The 12,644-nt window shown below is 36.6% G+C and overlaps 1 protein-coding gene across 15 annotated transcripts in view; it reads right to left on the reverse strand.

Moving 5' to 3' along the window:
* LOC106881123 (sodium/calcium exchanger 3) overlaps nucleotides 1–8,388 on the reverse strand; it is a 120,490-nt gene extending 112,102 nt beyond the window's left edge. For 13 of the 15 annotated variants that reach the window (XM_089350536.1, XM_089350528.1, XM_089350526.1 and 10 more), the window contains exon 1: nucleotides 8,052–8,388. The gene's annotated coding sequence lies outside the window, so the exon portion shown is untranslated. Of the gene's footprint in view, nucleotides 1–56; nucleotides 223–6,162; nucleotides 6,227–8,051 lie in introns of those variants that run through there. The other 2 variants (XM_089350540.1, XM_089350534.1) reach the window with 2 other exon arrangements.
* Between the last annotated feature and the right edge of the window lie 4,256 nt (nucleotides 8,389–12,644).

Genomic DNA, 12,644 nt, shown 5'->3' on the forward strand with positions numbered 1-12,644 from the left:
TTTACAAGATTCAAATATGACAGACGTTTTATTTCAATTTAATACTTAATACTGACCTTATAATTTCTTTTAGCATACTGGTATCTTCAACATCAGCCAAAGTATTGTGCTCTTAATATTTAGTACATCAATTCCAACATGACCATGACTTTTGTCACAGTAGCTGAAACCACTTCTGATATAATTTCATATAAAGTGTCTTAACAACTCTCACTCACCACCCTAACAAAAAAGAAAGGCACATGTATTCATCATCATCATTGTTTAACGTCCGCTTTCCATGCTAGCATGGGTTGGACGATTTGACTGAGGACTGGTGAAACCGGATGGCAACACCAGGCTCCAATCTAATTTGGCAGAGTTTCTACAGCTGGATGCCCTTCCTAACGCCAACCACTCAGAGAGTGTAGTGGGTGCTTTTACGTGTCACCCGCACGAAAACGGCCACGTTCGAAATGGTGTCTTTTATGTGCCACCCGTACAAGAGCCAGTCCAGGGGCACTGGCAATGATCCCGCTCGAAACCCTACCAGGCCAGTCAGGCGGTACTGGCAACGGTCACGCTCAGGATGGTACATCTTATGTGCCACCCGAATAACATATTTGCCAACTGCAGTTGTTTCAACTCTAGGATCTATGGAATGCTTACTACATTCTCTCAATGAGTCTCACTTGTATTCATTCATCCTCATTGAATTCTCAACATCGAGACCCATTGTGAAAATGATGCAGAAGTTTCAGAATAGGCTCAGCAGATTCTTTATACAACGGCATAAAATATAATGTGTTTGAGATGAGATGTTTGTGGGCTATGGTTGGTGTGACATGAATGGACAGGATGAGGAATGAGGAGGGGCAAAGGTAAGCAGGAATGGGAGAAAATCTAACAACCAGAATGGATAGCTGAATGTTGAGGTGGTTTGGCCATATGGAGATGATGGATGAGGAGTGGATAGTAACAAGGGTGATGACTGCAGGAGTGATAGGCAACGGAACCAGAGGCAGACTTCGGTTTGTGTGGATGGATGGAGTGAAGAAAGTTTTGGTGGTTAGAGGTGTTGGAGTGAGAGAGGCAAGAGAGTTTATTAATGATAGGGAAGCTTGGAGAATGTTTGAGGATGGATGAGTGAATTTGATTTTGCTCAAAGGGGTAAGGAACCAGCACAGTGCATTGGGGGTAAACCAGCATATGCTGTCAGGTCCCACTGCTGATATCGGGGGTTGCGTTCTATGCCTTGACTCGAGCATAGGACGGGGCCCATCTCTTTGAGCTGGGAAATGAATAGAATACCTGGTGTGTGTCTTGTTGTGGCTAGTCCCTCCTAAAAGAATGGGAAATAGGCCTGGGTATGTATGTATATAAAACATAATCTATGATTTATTATCATCTTTCATATTTTGCTGGACCACGTGTCCTCTTGACACTTCAGTTGAATCATTAGTGATAACCTCACTACTAACCTTTGATAACATATAAACTTTAACCCCTTCAGACCACTGCATTCATCACTAATTCTTAATTTCTTTATTTTTAGGACAACTGCAAATCATCTTAACTATGCTTCAACAAAGTCAAACGAAGTCAACACCAATTCTGATCCAGTCTGCAGCACCATTGTTAAGTGGTGAATAATATACAAAGATATATCAAAATAACAGTTCAACAATATCTGTATAACAGATACAATACTGTTCAATACAGCATGTACAGCAAATGATTCTGATTGCCGTAAGTTAAGGTGAACTTCTACTTATCAATCCATAATCTGTATATCATTGATTGTTCGGCCATGTATCTTGAGCATATGCACATGCACACACATATATATATCAGAAGAGGAGTACATGCACACTATCAGTTCTGTATTTCTCTATAACAGCTTCACAACAAGGAGTATTAATTGTTAACATAACCATAAGGAAAGGAATATCAATTGCTAGCATAGGAACAAGAAAAAGAGTATTGATTGTTAATATACACTGACATGGATAGCCAAGTCAGCACCTCAGGTAATATACAGTAAAAACATATAGTATGAAGAATCACAAAACTCACAAAATGCAGAAGGCTATTTTCATTGATAAATGTACTAGACAATTCAGTTACACACACACACACACACACACACACTCACTCACTCATCCACCACTACATCATTTGTAATACAAATTGTGTTTCCTGTAGTTTTTTACTAATGACAAACTCACTGGTAAATATCATAGCTGATACCCTCTAATCAGTACTGCTAATATAGGAAAGAAAGGAGTATCGACTGCTTACATAGGCACAAGGGAACCAGTATTGATTTCACACGTTAGCACAAAGAGTATTGATTTTGCATGCTGGCACAATGAGTATTGATCTCATGCACATGAGCAAGGCTTCAGGATTTGCAGGAGAAAGGAGAATTTGTGATGTTCATCTCTTTCCCTAAAGATTTTAATGGTATAAGAGTTATGAAATATATTGACATCAACCAAGAAAGAAACCAGTTTGTGGGTTTAGCCAAAAGTTCAGCTTTATGGTGTGCGCCTTAACAGCAGAGGTCAAATCTTAAGGACCATGATAGATAAATATCTCATATAAGTCAGTTGCTAATAATTTTCTCAGTAACTATTCCAGAAATTTTGATTTTATGCTATATGAGTCAAGCAACCACCTGGAAAGGCTCTCTCATTGGCTCTAGGCTGAAAGGGTGTGGTATCCAGCCACACAGTCTCTTTTTTGCAATATATGACCTCATTCCATTTATAGTTATAGATGATACGTTAATATGCAGTGTAATACCTGAAATAGATTTGGTCTCAAAATCAAAGATATAGTATTTGTACATTTATCTCTCTTAACCATTCTGCTTCCAAAAAAGGCACTTTATATGTAAAAGTTGCCCAGGTAGAGTTATCAACTGCCTACAAGGACCCCTGAAATTGACAGCTGTTTACCTAGGTGACCCACTTAGCAGGAGAAGTAGTGGGTGTTCAAAAAAGCATCGAATAAGAACAGGGTAGAAAAAGTTCAGGGAGATATCTCTTCTGGCAACAAAAGGACTCCCTCTCTGAGTGAAGGGTTGATTATATGATTCCTGTGTACAAAATACTATTCTGCATAGCAGCAAAATAGAGACACTGACAGTGGGAGATATACAAAGGCTGGAAATAAATGAGGTGAGCATCATCTGCTGAATGTATAACGTTGCTGTGCAGGAACAATGGAGTACAAATGAGCTTTGGATGAAAGAGGATTCAGTTGTAGAGGACAAGAAGGAAGACTGTATTGGTACAGATGTGACGTGTATGAAGGATGAGAACTTCCAAGAGGAAAGGAGCTTGTGGAGGAAGAATACCAAGAAAGATGTGGGAAGAAGTGGAGATGACAAGAAACTGCAATAAATGGCAGGACGCTATGGTGGAGAAGGCAAAGACACATCCAACACATACAAACATAGAAAAACAGATATATAATGATATGAATTGTGATTGCTATGAATTTAAATTAGGCAGATATAAAATAATCGATGAACCTACCAGACCACTAATTTATGAAAAGTTTTGTTTATAAACTAAGATCAATTCCAAATTAGTCCATCCACAATTATTCTAGTATCAATCTTTAGTTTTTATTGTAATACAAGTCATGTTTGATCACACTGTTCTACAAACTAAATATAAATGGGATGAGATCATATATTGCAGAGAAAAGAATGTGTGGTTGGATGCCACACCCTTCAACTAAGAGTCAATGAAGGAGCCTCTAGGTGATTGCTTGAGCTCCAAGAAATAGCAACCAAATCAAGCTCAACACACATTAGATAACAATGCTAACCTCAATACATCTATAAAAAAAAAAGAAAAGGAATGGTCATGGCCAGAATACCTTTTGATCATTGGTATATTTAGCCAGAGCTGACTTGAGCTAAACAGCAAAAAACAATCCATAAAAATTAGAAAATGGTTTTGTTAAGACTAATGGTCAGCATGGTCATGAAATGCAAGAATTTTAAAATACATGGCTTATGTACACAGATACACACCATAAAATATATGGTTATGTACACACTTCTTTGTATATATCAACATCACTATCATTATTTTAATGTCCACTTTTCAATGTTTGCATGGGTCAGCTGGAATTTGGTGAGGCAAATTTTCTATAATTGGATGCCCTTCCTGTCACCAATCCTCACTTGTTTCCAAGCAAAGTAAAATATTTTCCTATGGCCAGACATGTTAGTTATGAAAGATATTACTTATACCAGTGGTTCTCAACTAGAATCCATGGCTCCTTGTGGTCCATATGAGATTTTGGAAGGTCCACACAAGCAAAAATAGTAAATTGGGTCCATGAAAAAATGTCTTAGATGTATTTATTGCAAGAAATTGATGTTCTACATAGCTCTGCCTATACAAGTGAATATGTAATAAACAAGGTAGGAATTTTGAAAGAAGTCTCCATAAAACTAGTTTTTAGACATCGAATGGCAATAGGGATCCACCAGAGAAAAATAGTAATCAAAGTGGTCTATAGGAAAAAGTGGTTGAGAACCACCAGTTTATATGATGGTGATTTGAGGGAGATTTCACTGTCATCTTTTGCAGGTCAAATGACCACACAGAGGTCATACAACCATTACATGACGACAAGACAAGGGTGCACACACATAACCAACAGACTTCACACATAAAGTTTTGATCAACCCATGGCTATAATAGAAGACACTTGCCCAAAGTATTGCACATGGAAAGCAAGCTTCTTAACTACATAGTAACGCTTTCGCCTATATACTTTCTTTGTATACAAAAGCTAGCATTTAAAATTAAATCTAAATGCAAACTTCTACGAACAAAGACGAAGGTTATGGTTGATTAAATCAAAGATATGTCTAGATCCTGTGCTGAAAAGTCAAGGAGTCACATACATTCAACAAATTTTGCTTACAAAACTTTAGCTGATCTGAGGCCACAGTAGAGATATTTTGCCCAAAGTACCACATGGCGGTTGCAAATTTTGGCACAAGGCCAGCAATTTCAAGGGAGGGCTCAGCTGGTATTTATTTTATTGACCCTGAAAGAATGGAAGGCAAAGTTGACCCCTGTGGAATTTCAAGGTACCATATAATGAATCTAAGAATCACCTGGTCACAAAGCAAACTTGTAAACCACAACCACAAGAAAGTCTCTGCATAGTAGATCGCTTAGCTAGAAATAGCAGCCAAATTTCCTTCAAACTGTATACTCTACTGCTGTAAAAATAATAACGAAACATTACATAATGTAATCCTTAATATCCAGAATCTAGATAAATATGGTGTAATCAATGCCAGTACACCTTTGATCAAGTAGCTGTATGCATGGTCTGTAGCTAAGACTTAATTCCCACAGGGAATTCCATCTAACTGCATTAAGTACTACATTGTTACAAGTAGTAAGAGAACTACATAATTAACCCCTGTACTGTAGGCACAGGGCCTGCAATTTTGGTGGGGGAAGCTCGTCGATTACATCAATTTCAGTGTTCAACTGGTACTTATTTTATCGATCCCAAAAGATGAAAAGTGAAGTCAATCTCGACGGAATTTAAACGCAGAAATGCCACTAAGCATTTTGTTCGGCGTGCTAACGATTCTGCCGGTTCGCAGCCTGATAGAGAACTGCATAATTAATGGGCAGCTTGCAGAACAGATTTATAGAACTCAGCTCTTCCAGAGTGTAGAAACGGTTTGTTGCAGGATGATTTACCATTGTTGCACAGGATATGTAGTATCTTAACTATCCGTCTTTAACACATGTAACTACATGTCTATAAAGGTGCGACTGACAAGTCATTCAAAATGCTAGAAATAACAACATCCTACTGGTTTAGAAATGGGCACATTGGATAATGATGTCAAAGTTTACTAATATAGACGAATAGATAAATAAATAAATAAATATCGATACTGCTATAGCCGGGACGGCATTTGATAAGCCTGCCTGTCTATTCTACCACGGCTGAAATGTAGCTAAACATTGCATACCTACATTAATATTTATTGTTTATATTTCCACAGGTAAATGTTGCACACGAAGCAATGCATAGCTTAAACTAAATGCACGAACACTAACACATAATCCAACTACATTTCATGTATGTAAAATATATTTTACCGTATGTGCCAACTCATACCTTTATAATTACACATCACCAGCAGACATGCATCTTTCTGCACACAGACACAACCAACAAATATGCATAACTTGAACCACCAATACTCACACACTCCCATACCAATATATGTGCTGGCATATGTTGAGATACTGATGCTATATTGCTATCTAATACACTAATATACATACTTCATGAGATATTTGAAATCTTATATCAAAACAAGAAGAAAAAAATCTGCTGTATACCCATAAATGTACATTTTTTTGTATCGCTTGTAGAATCGTACAGCATCAACTATTAGAGTACATTTCATTTTATTCTACATGATAATGGAATTCCCTTTGCATGCAAACGCCTACAAGCAACGAACTTCAGAGAAGCGTTTTTAAAAAATCGATAGCGAAACGTTTAGAACTTCAGTGTCCCAAGTGGAAACACGTCGCTGTTTACTCCTGTGATTTATTTTTACTGTGTTCCCTAAACGTAGTTTAAAGTCACCCCTTTATTCTTTTTGCATGCATTAACTTATGGCTCAAGCTCCCGTCTAACTACTACTAGTAGCATCGTAATCAACTTGTAAATCAGTACTTTACGCAGCAGATACATGATTTTATTTTATTTATTTATTACTTTTTCCTTTCCCCGTCCATTTCCCTGCTTCGAATCTCTCTCTCTCTCTCTCTCTCTCAAGTAAAAACATGGGCAACGCCCATTATTATTTGTAGTAATAGTAGCATAAGAACAAGGATCGACAGGATCAGTTCAAGTATTTGTATTATTATTATATGACGGAGACGACTCAATATTTGGTAGGACCAGTCGAATATGATGGCAATAGTGATGATAGTGTCACAACACAGTTATATTAAAAGCCAAATAAAATATGCAATAGTACAATTAAAAATATAATGAATAACAGATGGAAAATTATTACGGCCTTTCATCTTCTTCTGTTGAAAAGAATAAGAAGGCTAAACTCGCTTTAAATAATCAGTAGGGGTTGACATGTTCCACTGCTTTAACTAACTGGACATATGATACTCCAGAACCGGCTTTATATTTGTTTACATGAATTTACAAACGCGTTATATTCTCAGTACAGTTCCTGTATTCTAGGCACTTTTAACAAAACTGTTTAACTTTTTAAGAAAATTACTGTAACACAACAATCAATCCGAGGAAATTTCGGCAACCTTATTGTATGTAATTACATCAAATAATTATTTCATTGCCGAACAACAATTTGTGTAGATAATATCGGTTTCTTTTGAGGTAATTTTTGTAGAAAAAAAAACAAAATCTTATAATTGATTAAATAGAATCCACCACTAACCGCCGCGTACATGATTGGCAGTTACTTTTCTTCGATGGAAATAGTCAAAAAAAAAAAAAAAAAATCATAAAGAAACGTCTACTACGAAGCCCGATCATTTGCACCAACTCCGCGTCCAGGTATTCATGTTGACAAACATTTGCGTTTCTAGATATATCTGAACATTCGGAGTGATGATTATTATATTGTTTATATGCGAATAGCAAACCGAATTTGTGGTTTTTAATATAAATAATAGTAATGTAGGACTAAATTAAATACAATGTCGAGATAATATTAAATGCAGCGTATTGATTCAATTTTTTTTTCTCATGTTGATTATGTGAGTCACCCGTGCTTATTTTAAATCTGACGGGATTGTGTTGCGAAAATGGACAAGTGACGCGCGAAGTATAGTTTAAAGATCACGTTTTCAGTGTTTAAACTTCGAAGTTACAAAATAAAAAAATAGAAAGTATAGATAAATTAATTCAAAAAGACAAATAAACTTAGTGACAATTTGTTTTAAATGCAAAATAAATTTTTTTTAAAAGAACGAAAAAGAAAGAAATTAATCGATAAATGAATCACTTACTCAGTACATGCAAGTTCCCGGGACCATTAGTGGAGTGCAAACTACAAAAACGGACTTCTCCACTAGTTTCTGACGTTCAGAGAGAAAATAAGTGTGTGGAAGCAAGAACAAGCGGACTTGCTCCTTATTTACTCTCTGCTTTACAAGCTACTGTCAGTCTGTCTTGGAATTTTCAAACATCTGGCAAAGTGTAGCTACGTAAAAAGAAGGAAGCGGGTGAAAGAAAGAAAGAAAAATGCAAAAAGGGATAGACAAATAGAGGATGAGTAAATGTTGTCAAGCAACGTGTGGTGTAGAACACCACGCAACTGTCAGAAGAAGTTGCTGGTTTGCTAGTGCCACTTGTTGCTTAGTAGTTAGTGACCTCCCACTACCAAAATCCACAATTACTTACATATTTATTTTGACACGCCCGCAGGATCGGAACCCCCGCTGCCGACTTTTTGTTGCTTTGTTTTTTCAGTAGCAAATAATTTTTACCACATCACTGATATAATTAATAATGATTTTGATTTATTTTGACTTATCCATTATACCCAATTATATTTAGTATATTTGCTTTTCATTGCAACAGTCATTATATATATATATATATATATATATATATTTACATTGTACTGTTTTTATATTATGTTTTAAGTTTTTGCGAAATTCTTTTTATTTTTGCAGTTTGCTTTTACTGGAAATAATGTAGAAAATATGGCTGGTATTTGTTGAAATGTTACACGAGGCTAAAAATATCCATTAAATTAAATTAAAATAATAGGGAAATGTAAATATTTCGTGAATATCTATGCAGTTATCTATTTAATTTGTTTGCTATTCATTGGATATTTATCATTTGCAATTCTTCTATATAAATTAGCTATTGTCTGCATGAAATTAATTATATTTTTGAAAATGACAAATTAAGCGATTAAAAAAAATGCCTGAGTTGCCAAGCATTTTACTTGCAGATAATCTTATAAATTAAAATGCAGGAAATTTTACAGAAAACTCTCTTCCTTTCGATGGTTTTAATTATTATACTTTATTTTCATATCAAGAGATACCCACCAAAGGCTTAAGAGCGAATGACACTCATGAGTTGGGGGTGGATGTACTTTTAACATCAGAAATAATGTTACAATATTGATGGTGTTGGTGAGTTCCATAACTAAGCGGGTTGTTGGGACATCTCTGAAAAATTTTAGTCGTCATATAGTGTATCGAGGATGAATCGCTCTCTTTCCAGGCGAAAAAAGCAATGAGGATCTAAGCTCTGTTTAATTAGCTTACCACAAGTAAAACAATACTCATGCTGACTACAACACTGTGTTTTCCCCTCTAATGGTACCATCCAACGAGGGAGCTTCTATGCATTCGTTCGACCGACTAGAAATAGTAGCCAAATCTTCTTCCTAGAACATCATTCTGTCCTACAAATGAGAACAACATTGATTCTGTAGTCCAAAATACATTGTCTCAAAAAATGGGTGGGGGTGGCGACTGATATATCTTTCAGTACAGATCTGCTAAATTAGAGTGGACATGATATTAATAAAACAACCCCTCATAACAGATATTTACAGTTAAGCGTATTGAGGCTAAACACGACGCAAGCCAGTGACAAGATTCGAACCGCTGATCCTTTGGTCGTTAGTTGAACAACCTTTCTTCTTGCCCAGCTGCTGTTTTTATTTATTTTTTTATTTTTTATTATTACAGTCTGGAGCGAGCAGTCGACAAACTTACAGCTCGTGAACTCATTTTATCCGGTCTACTGACTTTATTGAATAGGAGTAGTTGCAAGCTAAATTCTTTTTTCTTTTGCCATCTTTAGTTAGCGAACAATAAAATTCAGTATTGAACAAGAGAATAAAAGTTTAGTTTCTGTTCTAGCTTTAAAAAAAATCAATGAAACTAAGCTTTTTTTTTCTTCTTCTTCTTTAGAGTGACTGCTTCACATGTTAAAAAAATGTTGCCCCGAGTGCTACATTTTAAAAAGTAAATATTCTCGCTCAAAAATGGTTTACCTCTTAATCGCATGTTGCTGTACATGGCTCATATCAATATCTACGTTATTAAATCTGCAACAATTCTTTCGTCACAAGTGACGTTTAATTTTTTTAAAACTTTTTGATACCAAACTGCCTGAGACCGTCCCTGGTTCTATGGCGAAATCTTCCTGTTTTAAAGACATCTAAAACTCTTGCATCAAAGTTCGTGTTAATTATGTACCAAAATTCATTACTCTGAAAATTAATAGAAACAAAAGCAATGTATTTCAATGAAACTGTGGTAGTAGAAGTAATTATTTCCACAGATTTGTCTGATTATGGTTTCAGTTTATATTCGCTTCGATCCGCAAGACATAAAAGTATATGTAGTCCTGTCCATCTCCAGTTTAGCAATCCCTGGTCCACAGTTCTCAAATACAAAATAATGAAAGAAACAAGACAGCTTTATTGGAACACCAATAATATGTTCTAAGGCACAGAAAGCGGGTTAATTATAAGTATTCAGGTGATATGTTACGAATTCAGAATCGTAACTTAAAGGTCACTGAATCAGAAATGCGAATCCGGAGTCTCTGTTCAAAACTTGAACCTCAATTAGCTTTTTGTTTCGTGACAAGCTTGAGTCAGTGGCTTAATTTTATGTTGTTGACAACAAATAAGCTTTATGTGTTTCAATAGGCCTCTTTCTCTACCTAAAAATAGGTCCCCATTAAATCAATGCTAAACTAACAGTGAATTGGCAAGCTGTTTTGTATTAACAAGAGTACCAATACATCGTGGATTATGAGTAAATCCGTTAATCTATAAGTATATATATTTTTTCTTTTGGTTGCTGGACTAGAGAAAGGGACAGTGCCCATAGTCTTCGCAGACCTTCCTATACGCGTGAGATTGATGTTATTAATGTTCGGATTAAACCATTATAAGCGGACACCGTCTGGAAATATATGAGTAGGGAGGAAATTACAGAGGACTGACGTTCTGAGAAGGAATAGCTAGAAAGAATAGCAGGAATAGGTGGATTGGACACAACAAGGGTGATGAGAGGAGGAGAGGACGAGTCGGTCGAGAATGACTGAATTGAGGTGGTACGAACTGAACCAACTCCAATGTGCAGAAATCATTATAGTAGCTGCAGAAAAAGGTGAGCATAACTCTGGGTTAGAGGCTGGAGTTTGTCCGTGAGTAATTTTATACCAATCAATCGAGTAGTCCTTCTCTGGATGCTGTTTATGATATCTATGTATGCAGAGGCAAACCTCGTCCCAGAAGTGGGAGCAATACTCCATTGTGAGCCTTGTATGAACTTTGTAAAGTATTATAGGAAAGTGGGTTATACATCTTTAGATTGTATACCTGACTTCCTACTATAAAATTAAAGAATATAAACGGAACGCTGAACTCCAGACTAAACAACTTAAACAACACTTTATTCAGGTGGTAAACATACATATCTTTACTACAGAGTCTGTGTGTATGAGCATAGTTGTTGGGACGTTGTTCTGTAGTTGTGAGCGAGCTGTCTTGTGTAAGTCCGAAAGATGTAGAGACAGCTTAAACACACGTCCATGCTCAATCGCTGGCCAGCGAGAAAGAGAATGAATTGAGCGGGAAACGCTTGCTTGTTTAATTCTACGCATGCGCAGGCGTTACTACAGTATCAATAATTATTGGAGGATGAAATATTTTCAGGCCCCAAAGAGAAGGGACAGTCATTGGGTTGCAGTGTTAGTTATGCTACGAATGTGCACCCGCCAGGAGAGATTCAACGATTGGAGCCGTTCTGAGAGCACTTGTTGAATGCTACCAATGATTAAGATTATGACGACGTTCCCTTAATATGACTAACGTCTGTATTTTTGTGCTCTTAAAAGAGACAAATTTGGTATATCCCCACCAGAGAATGCTTCCGAAGTCTCTGTTCATGGAGTCAGTGGGTGTTCAGTGCGTGTTGTCAGGAATTCGAGAAGATAATGCCTGTTTGGGAGAAATGAAGGATAGTGCCATCTTCGTAAGACTAAATGTTGTTGTTGTGACAGCAAGTAAGTCATTGATGTTCAGGCGGAAAAGGGTAGGAGGTAAAAGTTAATAGAATGCAGGGCATAAAGTGTTCCATCAGCACAAACGGCGGTAGGACGATCTAACTGAAAGTTAATGATGTAAGAGTTAAGAAGTGGATGGAGCCCATGGGCAGAAGGTTTCGATCGGAGATTTACACGTCAAATACAGTCGAAAGCTTTGCTGGGTCAAAGATGACACCATTACACACACCAGATTCTTCTAAGAACCACTGGTAGGTGACAGAGAAAAGTAAGAGTCAGTGAATTTTTTTGTAGTTTGGCATGAGATTGCACCGATTAGTTTCATTGATATTACCACTCATCAGACTTCACTCACCTTTCCTTCCCAAGGTGTCAAACGATAACAACGTAAAGGTACTTATTAAAATGTAAAATAAGTTGTGAATAACTCTAATTTCGCAACTTGACATACGGATTTAATGAGCCAATGAGAGAGTATCTTCGCTATTGTTCGCCTGTTAGAAATAGCAGCCAATTTCTGTCAAATAGACCATACTGCCTAAGGACAAGAA

This window comes from Octopus bimaculoides, chromosome 4 (assembly GCF_046866305.1).
Source record: "Octopus bimaculoides isolate indiv1 chromosome 4, ASM4686630v1, whole genome shotgun sequence".
Lineage (NCBI taxonomy): Eukaryota > Metazoa > Mollusca > Cephalopoda > Octopoda > Octopodidae > Octopus > Octopus bimaculoides.